The sequence below is a fragment of the Coptis chinensis genome, chromosome 3 (assembly GCF_015680905.1).
Source record: "Coptis chinensis isolate HL-2020 chromosome 3, ASM1568090v1, whole genome shotgun sequence".
Classification (NCBI taxonomy): Eukaryota; Viridiplantae; Streptophyta; class Magnoliopsida; order Ranunculales; family Ranunculaceae; genus Coptis; species Coptis chinensis.
In genome coordinates, this window is record NC_141458.1 from 101,653,692 (window position 1) to 101,667,442 (window position 13,751).

At 36.6% G+C, this 13,751-nt stretch overlaps 1 long non-coding RNA gene across 1 annotated transcript; it reads right to left on the minus strand.

Annotated features, from left to right (window-relative positions):
- Nucleotides 1–1,302: 1,302 nt before the first annotated feature.
- LOC147512244 (uncharacterized) lies at nt 1,303–1,946 on the minus strand. The gene is made up of 3 exons (XR_015217157.1): nt 1,653–1,946; nt 1,470–1,544; nt 1,303–1,393 (listed from the first exon to the last, which is right to left on the minus strand). It is a non-coding gene; the product is annotated as an uncharacterized LOC147512244 (long non-coding RNA).
- Nucleotides 1,947–13,751: the final 11,805 nt, after the last annotated feature.

Here is a 13,751-nt window from a genome sequence, read left to right on the forward strand (position 1 = left end):
TACCGTGGTAACAACCACCGTGACAAATACTTCTAATAAAACCGTGGGGAAAAATATCTCTTATATACCACGGTTTTTAGTAAAATAGTGGTATTAGAATTTACAAACCGTGGTTAATAGCCCGAAAAGTCTGCCATATTCGATGTGAACCGTGGGGAATATGATGATATATACCACGGTTTGATACAAACCGTGGATTATATATACTGATTATACCTACCGTGGTGTATAGTCATTACATACCGTGGGTTATATAAATTGCTTATACCTCGGTTCTTATCAAACCGTGGTTTATAGTTTTTTTTTTTTTTTTTAATAAAAACCCCTAATTATTTGATTCTAATCATATTCATTCAACCTGCAACCTGCCCATTTTCACCATATATATATCCACTTTGGATTTAAAAACACATTGCTCAAATAAGCAATTCATAGTGCAACACAAACAAAAGAAATAAATTTACACATCCAACACAAAGACATTGAATTGCTAAAAGAATTTTGAACTTTTTTGAGTCGTCAATAATGAAAGAAACATCCAAATTTACTTGTTATATCAAAATAATAATGACCTAACTTGTTGTATCAATAAAAAAAACAATCTATTTGTTCTATCTAAAATATCAAAAAAAAATGGTGAGACCAAGCACCACACCTTAACTGGAAAGGGTCAAAACCTAGCTAAGACTCGACGCTTGGCTCGAACGCTCAATTGTGCTGAATGAATCTAAGAATTTCAAGTCGAACAACATCAAGTTCCTCTTGTGTGTATGTATCTTTGAGGGATAGATTTGTCATCATCATGACGATCAAAGATAAAAAAAGTATATAATAACTAAATAATGAAGAATAACACAAAATAGAGAATGCTAGTGTATGACTTAATTATACCTTATTTTCAAAAGAATTATCTGAACAAGCTTCCATTATTTCTCTCATAAACTTCATTACGTAATACCCACACTCTTTACTACCGGGTTGGTGCGGCCCTAAGTACAAACATGGAAAATATTCATAAACATATATTTTTCCAAACACACGGTATGTATGCATAAGAATTTGTTTATTACCATAATTTAGAAAAGGCGGCACAAAATCCAAACTATGCAAGCAATAGTTCAAAACTTGCTCGCAAAACAAACTTTCCACAACCCACAAAACTTTCCACCAATTGGCAAACTCAAGCAACAACGGATAATAACACCGCGACTTGAAGGTCTTATTCGGAAGTATCGCCACCACCATCGCATCACCCTCTTCCTCAACTTTGGCAAAGACCGGGGAGGTTGCTTCTTCTTGATTCCACTTACAATATCATCAATCCCGGAAGCATACAAGCAGCCTCAATGGCTGTTTTAAAAGTTTGTGCCTTCACATTATATGCATCCCAGATCTGAAAATTACCATTAAAATATAGTACTCATTATAATAACAGAACTTAAGTAGAGAGAGAGAGAGAGAGGGCATACCATATTTCCTTTCATATCTGTGACTTCCCCAGTATTACCATCAATGCCAATCCACGGGTTCTCACCATTAGCATGCTGCAACATGTAAATCAACATTACAGCAGCGACGGAGTATTTATAATTTCTCTCGTCATTATGTACCTAATACCCAAATTCATATAGCAAAGCAGGTGGAAGCCCTACCTTTCGTTGCAAAGAAGTTATCGCCCGGATGACATTGACCCCACAATTTTGTGCCAGAGTCCGTGGTATTGCTTCAAATGCTATTGCTGCAGCTTCATATGGCCACTGTAGGATGATCCGAAGCAAAAGTTTAAAGCATTTCAGTATATGCTTTGACAACTGCCTTCTAAGCGTGTGATTGTGCTCCACTGCTCTATTATGTACATATCACGTTTATCGGTTGTATCACAAGTCTTTGTAAAACCAATTCATTTCCTGTTTAGTAAGGCAAACAAGGTTTATCTATCACTTATATCTAATGGAGTTAATCACCGGTCCATCTTCTCCATCATGTAGACTGCAGATTCTTTGAGGGGTTGTTCAAAGAACATCCGGATCCATGTCAACATGTGCATCTTCATCAATATCATTATTTTCATCGGCATACGGGAGCTCACCACCGACCGAACAAATCCTTGTGTTTCAAGTTGCCTGTATCAATATCAATTGTTATCTTACCATCCAAGTTATCCCACGTTGTAAATTCATTCAATTTATGTAGACTTTGTGAGATACTACAACCAATGGGAAAACCACTTGAAGAAAAGGTATACCCATCCAAAATGTGCATCCATTTGACGTATTATGGAGGAGAGCCTTGACACGGAACAAAGAAGCTCCATGGGCGGCTTTGCAGCAGAATTTTAGTAGTTATCATTGTTCGTTTAGAGCCCTACCAAAACAAAAAAAATGTAATCGTAGAACTTTAGTCCAAATGGAGATCCCGTTCTTTCTTCTTTCTACCCCATTAAATATATTTTACTAGTACGAATAACCGATGGTTGCAAAATAATTTGTCAACCATTAAAAGGTATGGGATCAACCCCAAGTCTGAGAACTTAAAAATCACAACAGTTCGAGTATGCAATACTTAACCTTGGCTTCGTAACGAGAGAGTCGTATTGTTCTTGTCGCTCTTTGAAGCTCTTTGAGCTATGTCAAATGAGAGAGTTTATGTAAGGTTTGGAGTTTGGACCAACATTTTGAAGAATGTACCTCCACCTAGGTAAATTGTACTTCACGCCTTACCGGTTGTATAATTATTTCACCGTGCACTTGGAAATGAGCTTGTAGGAAGTCAAAAACTGAAAAAAGCGGTTGAATTTCATCATGCAAATGAAAGTTTTGTAGTTGCGCATTGTGTAAAGCAATTTAACATAATAATAAATGTATCTACCTTTCATAAAAGAATCGACAAACTTCCCACCATATTTCTTTGCCAATGCATGCATACTACGTATAGAAGCTAAAATAAATCAATATGTTTTTCTCAATACGTTTATCACACTAATCGAAAAGAATTGAGTCCAAAGTGGAAATTTGGAAGTCGCAAATCGATGAAGTAAAAATGTTTCATGCAAACAGATTTGAGTATCACCATCACAGATAAACAATCAATCTCTCCCAAAACTCTTGTGGAAACTCTTATCGAAATCCAATCAAGAGATCAATGCTCAAAGATAAGATAATTGTCCTACTTCTTAAATTTGAAATTCGACCTTACAAATAGATATCTCTCGATTTCTTTCCTAAAGTACCAACCTTATCATGAGCCTTGCACATATTAACCAAAGATACAACCACATTCCGAGGTGGTGTAGTTTACTTAGTACTCCTTTCACAGATTCGACTTGAATGTTTGCCCCGGATTTTTCTTTAGCAAAGTTACTTCTTTAACCTACTACGGATGCGGAAAAACAATAAAACCTCCAAAAATCTGTGGTTGTAGAATTGGTGCTAAAAGTATAATAAGATTCAGGTGCCTACCAACTTGTTGAATCGCGTGATTCTCTTCAGTCGCATTGCGGGATAGCTCCATGTGTAAATACTTTTCGATATATAAATTAGGTATACATGACAATTTAATATTGCCGGGACCACTTACCGATACCGATACCAAATTACAAATGTTGCAACAAGATAATGTTGGGAAACCATGAGGAGCTTCCTCGACGATCTAGTATTGCATGGGAGCACGAAACAGAAAATTAATTCTTAACATATCGGGTAGAGATTTTTGGAATGTGTTAAATAAGCTACGAATAACTATTGCATCGAGGAAAGATGTAAATGATTTGAGGAGTGGAAATTGTTTTTGAAAAACACAATTATAAAAGTTCTTATTGAAAGTAAGTTACCGAGACAAGATAGAACAAGCAAATTCCTCAAACAAATCAGATAGATTCACTTTGTTTTTCAAAGTAGATGTGCAATATCCTCTCAGATGATCTCTCCCGAAGAGTAAGTGTAATACAATAAGGTGTCGAGAAAAGCGTGTCAACATACGCTCCTAGATCTAATTGCAATCACATTTTAAAAATATAAGGAAAAGAAAATATGGTGCGAATAAACACTCACTTTACTCTTGAACCATTCTCAAAATTTTCCGAGTCCCGGTTATGTGTTAACAATTGGTGCGCATAAGTTCCAAGTCTCTTTTGCATTAAAGGAATGACTTTTCGGACAACTCCTAGGTGCGTACTTTTTTTCCTCCCTTCAAGCAACTTGTCAAGGAACGATTGAGCGAGAACTTACAATAGACTCTAGAGTAACTAGTACCTCGGATGCCGACAAAGCGGAATCTTAACAGTGCAAAGAGCGGTTTTAGTCAAAACCAAAAGAGAGGTCCCGACGCTTATCCATTAACTTCACAAAACACCATATGAAACAGATCTGACTTTACAAACCTGAGTCCAAGACACCTTCGAAATGAAAAAATGCCACAATACATGTAATCTATGTTTCCGGTGAAGGGATTGGTTGGATGCCGAAAAAAAGACTATCTAGGATTACGGTGGGGTCGGAAGGTGTTAAGCGGATCTAATAGTCTTGGAGTATTCATCTTGATATCGGGAAGATTTAACATCCGTGATTGAGAACTTATTTCCTCGGTGATTTTCTAAATCGAATCTTTTGGCAATTTCCTTGGGAAAGAAGCACAAAATCTGAAGCTCTTGCACCTTGCTTAAGCACCTAAGAACTTCTTTAAAAGTGAACCGACTCTTGAAGATTTAAAACCACCAAGCCCGGGCATATCCGGGTTTCAGTGAGAGGCAGATTGGAATTTCAATGCTCTTGACAAATTTCATCACCTACAACACCATAAAATTATGAAATGCTAATTGAAGCATTGATCCGTGGTTTTCCCCAAATTGTTAGCATATATATTGGTTGCGGCTTACCTTCACGAGAACACAAAACTAGCGATCGATCGAAATGTTTCTTCAAGCTTGGAAATAACTTCCGATTTTGTTCACGAATTCACGGATATCACTTTGTTGTTCTTGAATGGAACCCTTAAGCATCCAACTGAATTTTGTTTGGTCCGACGGGTCAAAGCAGTCAGATTAATGGCAAAGCTCACGCAGAAGGTAAAGATGCAGGGGTAACTAGTACAGAAATTAGATGTTAAGGCAAAGAAATTTGGTTACTACATATTTGCAAACACAAAATCGACATCCACCTAAAGCTAACGGGATTACCTCATTTGCGGGGATCGAACAACGATTACCTTGAGTCGCAATATAAAAGGATATATTCAACCGCATCAAGTAATTGTGGGCTCAAATCATTCAAAGTACTCCAAAAGTTTCACGTAAATCTAAAAAAAATAAATTTAGGCAACCATGGTGGAAAACATTTACTAAGAAGAGAAGACGAGAACATGGTTTAAAATCAAAATACAAATATATACTAACTATTCTCAATAGTAAACTGTTGTGAGCAAATATACATACCCTTGAAAAGGTTAGAATGGACAAACAAATAACCGATAATTCTCTAAATTTGAATCTCGCCCATCTAAAATCTTGGTAACTGCAGAGATTTCAACAGAGGGTGGACCATTAGAATCAAGCATGACAATCGAATCTTTGAGATTCGGTCCGCGTGCATGACCTGATCTGAAAATCCCTCATTTGGCACTTCGGCTCCGCGGCTCCAGCTCTTCAGAACTTCCAATATTGTAGGTCGCTTGAGGTTCCCATCGTCCGATGTGTTTGAACTCTTAAGTTTCAACTTTTTGTCCGATGAAGTGCTTTGTGATATAATGCTTTTCTCATTCTTCTTCTCAATGTGCCCCGACAAATTTGGCTTGCTCAAGTTAAAAGATTCAGATCGCTCCACAAAGAGGCTTAAGCTTCGAGGGAAGGTATAAAGGATGCATCTTGAGGTAGGTGTTTAGTAAGCTCTCCAAAAATCTATATAAGACAAGTTCCCACTTCAACATAAAAAAAAAAAGAGATCCTTAATCTGAAACTTCTGTGTGCTAATTGAGCTTTAGATGACATTCCCAAATTGTAAACTCAGCTACAACTCAAACCAACCACTTTGGCTTCGATAATACATGCAGAGAAATCACGAACTTTTGACGCCAAAAATAACAAAAAGAAGTGTTGGCTTCGATAATACATGCAGAGAAATCACGAACTTTTGACGCCAAAAATAACAAAAAGAAGTAAAGTAGGGAATGAAACAAAGAAAGAAAAGAAAAATGAAGAATGGAGTTTTAGATCAACTGGAATGATACCACGTATTCTAAGTTTATTGATTGATGGTCAGTAAGACAAGAGAAGCAGCAGTGCAGAATGATGCATCTTTATAAGTGAGGTGACACTATGCGACAACTGTGTAATAATACTCCCCAATGACTAACAAGATGTCAAGAACCAGCTGAGCGGAAGCAAGTTTTGCATGGGTTACATTGTTTTGATATACGGAAGAACCTTTTTATTAATCAATTGCTCGACCATCGGTCACAAGTCGCAACCTCTCCAAACTTGCACTCGAGAAAATTACAAGAAATTAAAATAAATTAACCAACTTCAAACATCACTCTTCACCTTTTCAATGCCTTCAATATTTGAACTTTTTCGCTTCAACGTTGCAGATATCTGATCAACTCGATGCACCGCCACCGGGGACAAGCTTTGGATGTTTAATAATGTTTCTTGCTACTTGACATGGCATCTGTTTAATAGGTACATCTTACGTGAGTGTTCACATGGGACAAAGAAGCATTCGACATAAGTTACAAAGGTACACGAAGGTTTCTCTCGACTTCGTTCAAGAGGTCCTTGCTAGCCCCTCTTAAAAGAACGATTGCAAGCTTTTTGGTCTTTGCACTCCACGATGAAGGCAAAGAACTCATCTCCGATCTTCCTTACCTCAAAGAGTCCTGCTCTACTCCCAATATCAGATTCACGAAGCTCCTCAGTCCGTTTCACAACAAGCTGCGCCCAGGGCCTTAGCTATCTGTTGCTATCGGTCTTCCTTAGCCTCGATAGCACTTACTCGGCTTTGCTTTAGGAAATGGCAAGCCGGATCACTAAGTCCTTTCTCTATGATTACCAAGTCGGGCTTGAACTTCAGAATCGAGCACAAATGTTCTCGATGTACCTCTTCCATCTTGAGCATAACTCCCCGGTGCACCACTAGCCAAAATGAGCGGGGAAAGTATACAGCCAAACACATAGTAAATCGACCTAGACCATGACAAGCGGCATTGATTACTACACCAAGGTTTGAACTATTTTTTTGCTTCATCGCCGGTTTATGTTGTCGGAAGAGGAGCCATGACAATCCAAGGCAACCACCAAGGAGACCGGTTTTTCGTGAAGATAGTTGCGGGACATGGTCAATGGTATTCCCAAGGTGGTGCCAAAGCGTTAGTTGAGAAACCTAACACCCGGCGAGAATTTTAGAGAGAGTCTCGGAAGTTAGAAGTTTTGAGAGTCTTGGAAGTTGAAAAGAGTAAGTTTTAGCGTAAACGGTGTTACTATTTTTCTGCGCGGGGAAGGAAAACACCAAAGACACACCCTTAAGCATAAAGCGTTATATCAATCCGAAATATTAGTAATACATGTCGGTGCATGTAAGTTAGTAAAGGCTAAAGACAAACTAGAAACTAAAGGGGTAACCACTTCTGAATAATTCTCTACTTCTCCAATAATAGTCTTATACTCTTTTAACTATTCTTAATTACACTCAAATAGAGCTACTCATTTCTGGACAAAAATTCATGAACAAAAGGTGCTATAAAGATTGATGCATATATTAATCAAACCAACCAAACCATCAAAAAAAAAAAAAAAAAAAATAACTAACTAAATTATCTTTGACCAACAAATCAAAGTAGACGCTTAATTCAAATAACCTAAAAACGGTTGCAATAAAACCCCAAACCAGTTTCCTATGCGGGCTTAGTTAGTTCAAAGTTAACTTAATTATATTACATAGTATAAACCATCTTGCTTCTATATTTCTCTTTACGACAAAGAGGGATAGAAAAACAATGGCTATGAAAACCAATAAACTATACACCATTATCAGTAACCTTTAGTCAAACACTTTATAGATTATTTGAAAACCCAAAACAGGAAGATAGCACCACCCAAACAACACAATATTTCCGCCATTTAAATTAAGAAATTAAGAAGAAGACAACTTATAGAGGATGTAATCTAAGTTTCAGATTGGTAGAACTACAATAATTTTTCCAAACCAACAAGGAAAGAACGAAATAGAACAACTCTTTCAAATTTAATTGCCAAGAAGACACGTTAGGATTTCTCAAAGGATCAGTAAAAAGAAACACGTCAAAATCGAACTAAAAGCGATAAACTCTTACCGGATGAATTGAAAAGGAAGCTTAATCAAACCTTAACCGAGCACGACGATTTTTGGAAGGACCCAAAACCTTTACAAGCTGTATCCAAAGCGAGAGATAGATTTTCCTATATGATGAACGCGGACTGGGAAAATTCTAGAGAGAGATAGAGCGAGAAACCAGTCTGCCGATTGAAAAGAGGGGTTTTAGCTATGTTTTTTGCCCTATTTTCAGTTTAATTTTTGGTTTTTCGATCGAGTGGTAGTTTTGGACTTTTGGAGACCCCCTTTATCCACGGTAGGTGTAATTTTTAGAAAAACATAAACCACCTTTTTCCAAGAAACAGTGGGGAATTCGAATATCTAAAAACAATTTAGCGATATTTGGTAGTACCGTGGCATATGGGATATTATTTACCACTATATCACGTAAACAGTGGCTTTTGCTTGTATCTAGATTAGAAATGCAAAATGTACCGTGGTAAATGACTATTACCCACTGTTATTATAAATACAGTGGTATATACTATTTCACCTACCGTGGCTAATGCCCTTTTTTGTAGTAGTGGTAGGTAATACTCTTTGCATCTATCTATAAATATATTACATGAGTATCTATGATTGTTAGCAGTAAGTTTCTGAAATCTAGGCTAGAGTACTTATTCTACAAATCCTGTGAGAATATAGCCTAAAGTCTTATATGAGTGAAACATTTGAGAAATGACACAAGGGAGAAGTAAAATCCGGATAGATAAATCACACGTCCACTTGCTTGATCACTAAACCATATCCTAAAAGCGAGAATTTAGGCCCTCTTTGGATCGATATAGCCAGAAATTCAAACCTATGAATTATTTTCCGCTAGTCACCTAATCGAGCCTTTCATTAGCCCTTCCATAAACCACAATTCCTTTACCATGTTAAAAAAAAAAAAAAAAAAATAAAAAATATATATAAAAAAAAAAAAATCAACCTACCCATTTTAGAATAAGTCCGAGAATAGAATGAGGAAGAAAAAAAAGAGAAAAACACGTGTAAACAAAAATTAGTTAGTTGCTTTAGGAAATAAAGAAAAGAAGTTTCCATCCAAAGAAAAAGAAAAATAGAAATAAATCAAAACTCCAAAAATAGAATAAAAGGGAGTCAAAAGCCAAAGAAAAGAAAAAGAAAAAGAAAAATATGGCTAAGGATGGAAACAAAGTGTAGAAGCAAAAGTAAATAACAAGGTTTCTCTAGTTACATAATATGAAGACTCTATTATCTCAGACTTGTCCTTTTTGAATATCCATTTCCTTCCTTCTTAAACCATCTCCTAATCCCGCGAACACCTAATAAAGACCTCTAGCTCGATTAGGAATAGGTTAGTGTGATAGTAAGTGGCAGATGTGTTTGATCGACTCGGCTTTCTTTGTGTGTCATTGAGATTGTAAGGTAAAGTGTGCCCACTTTCTTGCCTTTGGAGTAGTGAAACTTGAGCGGAAAAATCGAGAGTGATTTTTGTCTTGACTTTGATGTGAGGACCTACTTAAGGACGCTTATTCGAAGTTTCAGAAACTTGAACACGCTAGGCATTTCATAGTATTACTCATAGTATATATATTTGTATTATAGATGATTGATTATTATGCATATATTAGCTTAGGTTTTGACTTGGTTATTCTTATTCATTTGCTAGTGAGATGTATAGATAGTTGAGACATGAATGAGAAAACAATAGTTTTATTTCTTAGTCGTTGTAGTATAGAAGAAGTTTGTGAGTACCTTCACCGGAAAACTCTCACGAGGGTCAGAACTTCGTCCACTAGGGAATTCCTAGTGGTTTAAGGCCTTGTTGCATATGGTCAATGCAATCGCACTCAGCGAAACGAGAGTAGATAGAACTCCATTTTTGGTCACTTATTCTAATTTCTCATATTTGCTTGAGGGCAAGCAAAATGCTGTTTGGGGGTGGTTTGATAAGAGCCCAAAACTGTAGTTTTAACCCCTTAATAATCATACTTTTAGACCAATTATGTGAGTAATAATTAAGAGTTAATACTGATTACGTGTTTTTATGTATTTCAGACTTCAAAGTCCATTATGTGCAGATATGTACCACTTTAGCGAGATAATGGAGCAAGGGTTGGTTGCTAAGAAGTTCTATGATTAAAGGCCAAGATTCAAGAAGACAAAGCCTTTGTAAAGCCCGGTCAAAAGATGAAAAGTCAAAGTCCACGCGTAAAACAAAGGAAATCTAAGTCGAGAACTTCCGAAGACCCATATCTTTGGACTCAGACCTCGAATTGGGTCTACCTTATGTCAAAACGACCGACTCGGAAAGAGCTTTCCAATGGTCCAAGCCTTGACCCAATCAGAGGAGAAAAAGTGGACGAAACATCTGTCGAAGCCAACTGCAGCTGAAAAGCCCTTTTTGGACTGAAAGAATTGGGTTTTGGGCCTGATTCTCTGGCCCAAAACATGGCTCCAAGCCCATGCACGATTTTTGGATCTGAAACATATAAAAACAAAGTAAAACTTAGTTCTTAAGTTATCTAGTTTTATTTAGAAAACTAGTTCCTTGTAATGGTAGCTAGGGTTAGGTTAGAAAAAGTAGATCTAGATCTAATTAGTTTTTACATTCAATTAGTTAGTTTAAAATCATATTTAGTTTTTTAGAATAAAGTATTAGTTCTTCATTTTCAATTTAGATTATTGCTTAAATTCTTATTTAGATTTAGTTGTCTTAAATTTATAAGTAGTTTTAGTTTAAACACCAAACACATCACTCTCACTGTTCCTTGTGTTTGATAAATTGAATTCTATTTAAGTCTTGAAGGTTTAAGAGTGGAACGAATCCTTACTCGTTGTATTGCATGATTTTGTTTTGAGAGTAAGAATAATTGATTTAAACGTAAGAACGGTAGGATTACGTATTAGTGTTCTTGTAGCATTAATATTTAGGATTTTACTGTTTTTTTGGGTTATCAGCCATTTAAAATGGGGACCTCGAGGAAGCAACTGATCTGTGTGCAACCCTAGGCAGAGTTTCCACACAGGCAAGTTGAACTTCTTCTGATGACTCATCATAGAGAAGATCGAAAAAGAGATTGTATCTTCTCCAAATGGCTGGTTGAGCCATCCATTATACTTCGTATGTCAGGCAGACACAAAACTTTTTAACACTTATCGAGATCGCGCCCACTTCTTTTATCACACTTTGGACACCAGAGTTCTTCAGAGGTCTGACTCTATTTTTCACAGGCCCCATGTAGATACAATTCACATGAACTCTTATCAAAAGATCCATAAAGTCACACCAAATATCCAATAGAAAAGGGAATAAATCTATCAATTTGGCCACGCTTCTTCATACTCAGGAACCTGTCAATAGAAGAAGTTGAAATTAACGAAAAAATATATGGTAAATGTAGAATATTATTGGTGGTCTCATAACTGAGTCGGTTTTTTCAAACGGATCTTATGTCTACCATTCCATTAAGGGCTTTGATATCTTACATAACAGCAAAGACCAATTGACGGGGAGAAGAAAGGGTTTTGAACGGGGAAGAAAGAGTTTTTTTTAGTATTTAAGACGATGTTTTTTGGGTTTAATTGTTTAGCTTTTTTCGGGATCTACGGTAAAATTCCATTTTTCTCTCCCTTTTTTCGTATTTTTGGCTCTTGATTTCACGTAATTACCTCTCCCTATTTTATCGTAATTAGTTTTGCCCACGTGGACACTCTCAAAACTCTCCCTCAATTGATGAGGGGAGAGCTATAATATATATATAGAGATTTCAAAATAACGAATACCCAAAAGACGTGTTGTTATTATTATTTTTTTAATCATTTTGCCCCTATTAGAAATACCCCGAATTAATTTGAGAGATATTATTGGATTGAGATTGTTATTGAGGTATAACAAAAACTTACGTTAGTTATGGGGTATATGATTGTTTTTATGGGTGTGTCCAAGATCACTCTAATCATAACACAGAATACGTATTACGTACTAATTTCCATCCAAAATTGCCATATCTAACCGTTAAACCTCTAAATTATCGGGGAAAAAAAATTAAACCTCTTTGAAAAGGGACACTATTATCAGCTGATCCGCGTTCCACCACGAGTCGACCAAGTTAATTGCTTACGAAGTTGCCTGGTGCAGACGACCCATGCTTAAATTCAATAAAGATTCAAGGAATTCGTGCAGGCGCATTTTGGTTGGAATTTCTCTGCCACTCTAGTTAGACTTTAGACAACTTAGAACATCTCTAGGTGGTAGTATTACCTCTAAATTTATCAAAATTTGCTTTCAAAACTCAGAATTTTGCGGAAATCCAACTCTATATGGAAGTAAATCCGGTAGTATCACCTGTCTAGCCGTATCATTGGATGCAAATTTGGGATTTTGGATACGGATGCGGCGCGATAGTGGTAATGTCGCACGTCATTGCAAATGTCGTGTGGGGTTTTTTTTTTAACGCTACATTCGTGTGACAGTAGAAATGTTATGTGTGTGTGTTTTTTGTTTTTTTTTTAACTTGGAGCGACATTGGGAGTGTCGAGCGATAGTACAAATGACGCGGGGTGAAATTTGCGGCCACCTAGAATTAGTCAGATTTTGAGAAAAGTTATGTCAAATTTCAGAAATAAATCTACAGGTGATACGACCACCACCTAAACTAGACTCCCTAAATTGTTCTATAGTTTTCATTGGAATTTCGACAATCCGAATAAACGAAATTGTTGTCTATGACTAATAGTCTAATCTCTATCTCTACTGCTTATAAGTGGCGTGGCCTAGCCAGCCATATAAGCTGTCTCTCGGTTCTGCCCATTTCTATGTTTACGACACGTGTCTCTTTTACCAATTCTAATTTACTATTTATTTTTTGTTTTATTTCGTTTTTTCCGGTCTCCACCAATTATTTTTTGTCTTCTGTTTTTTTTCCTAGGTCCCACCAACGACCTTTTGTCTCCTATTTATCTGTTTTTATTTATATTAGGTCCCTCTACTAATGTTTTTAACCAAGACCAGCCACTGCCACGTCAAAATAAATAAGAGAAAGATGCAGGTGCTAACTTCATCACACGTGCACAGCACGTACCATTTTGCTAGTAGTAATAGTACTTGAATGTTGTATAGAAATAGTATGAGGCTTGGTCCTACTCGTCACTTTTGCTAAGAGTAAGACTCACGTTTACATATGCACCCAACCCGTTATGCACGTCTAATTGTCTAAATTCTGTCCCCACGATTGACCGTGATACCCACCAAATGATACTTTTATTTGAAAGTGGGGGTCTTGTTGAACGACTTCACTTTTCGTTTGAATCCAAGTCAAGAAAAAAAAAGTCCCAACTTCATGTTAATGTAGGGGAACAATCAATTGTTTTACAAGAACGACATGTGACATTCACATATACTAGCTACTGTATACATCTTAGCTTCTTTTTTTTTTTTTTCGCTAA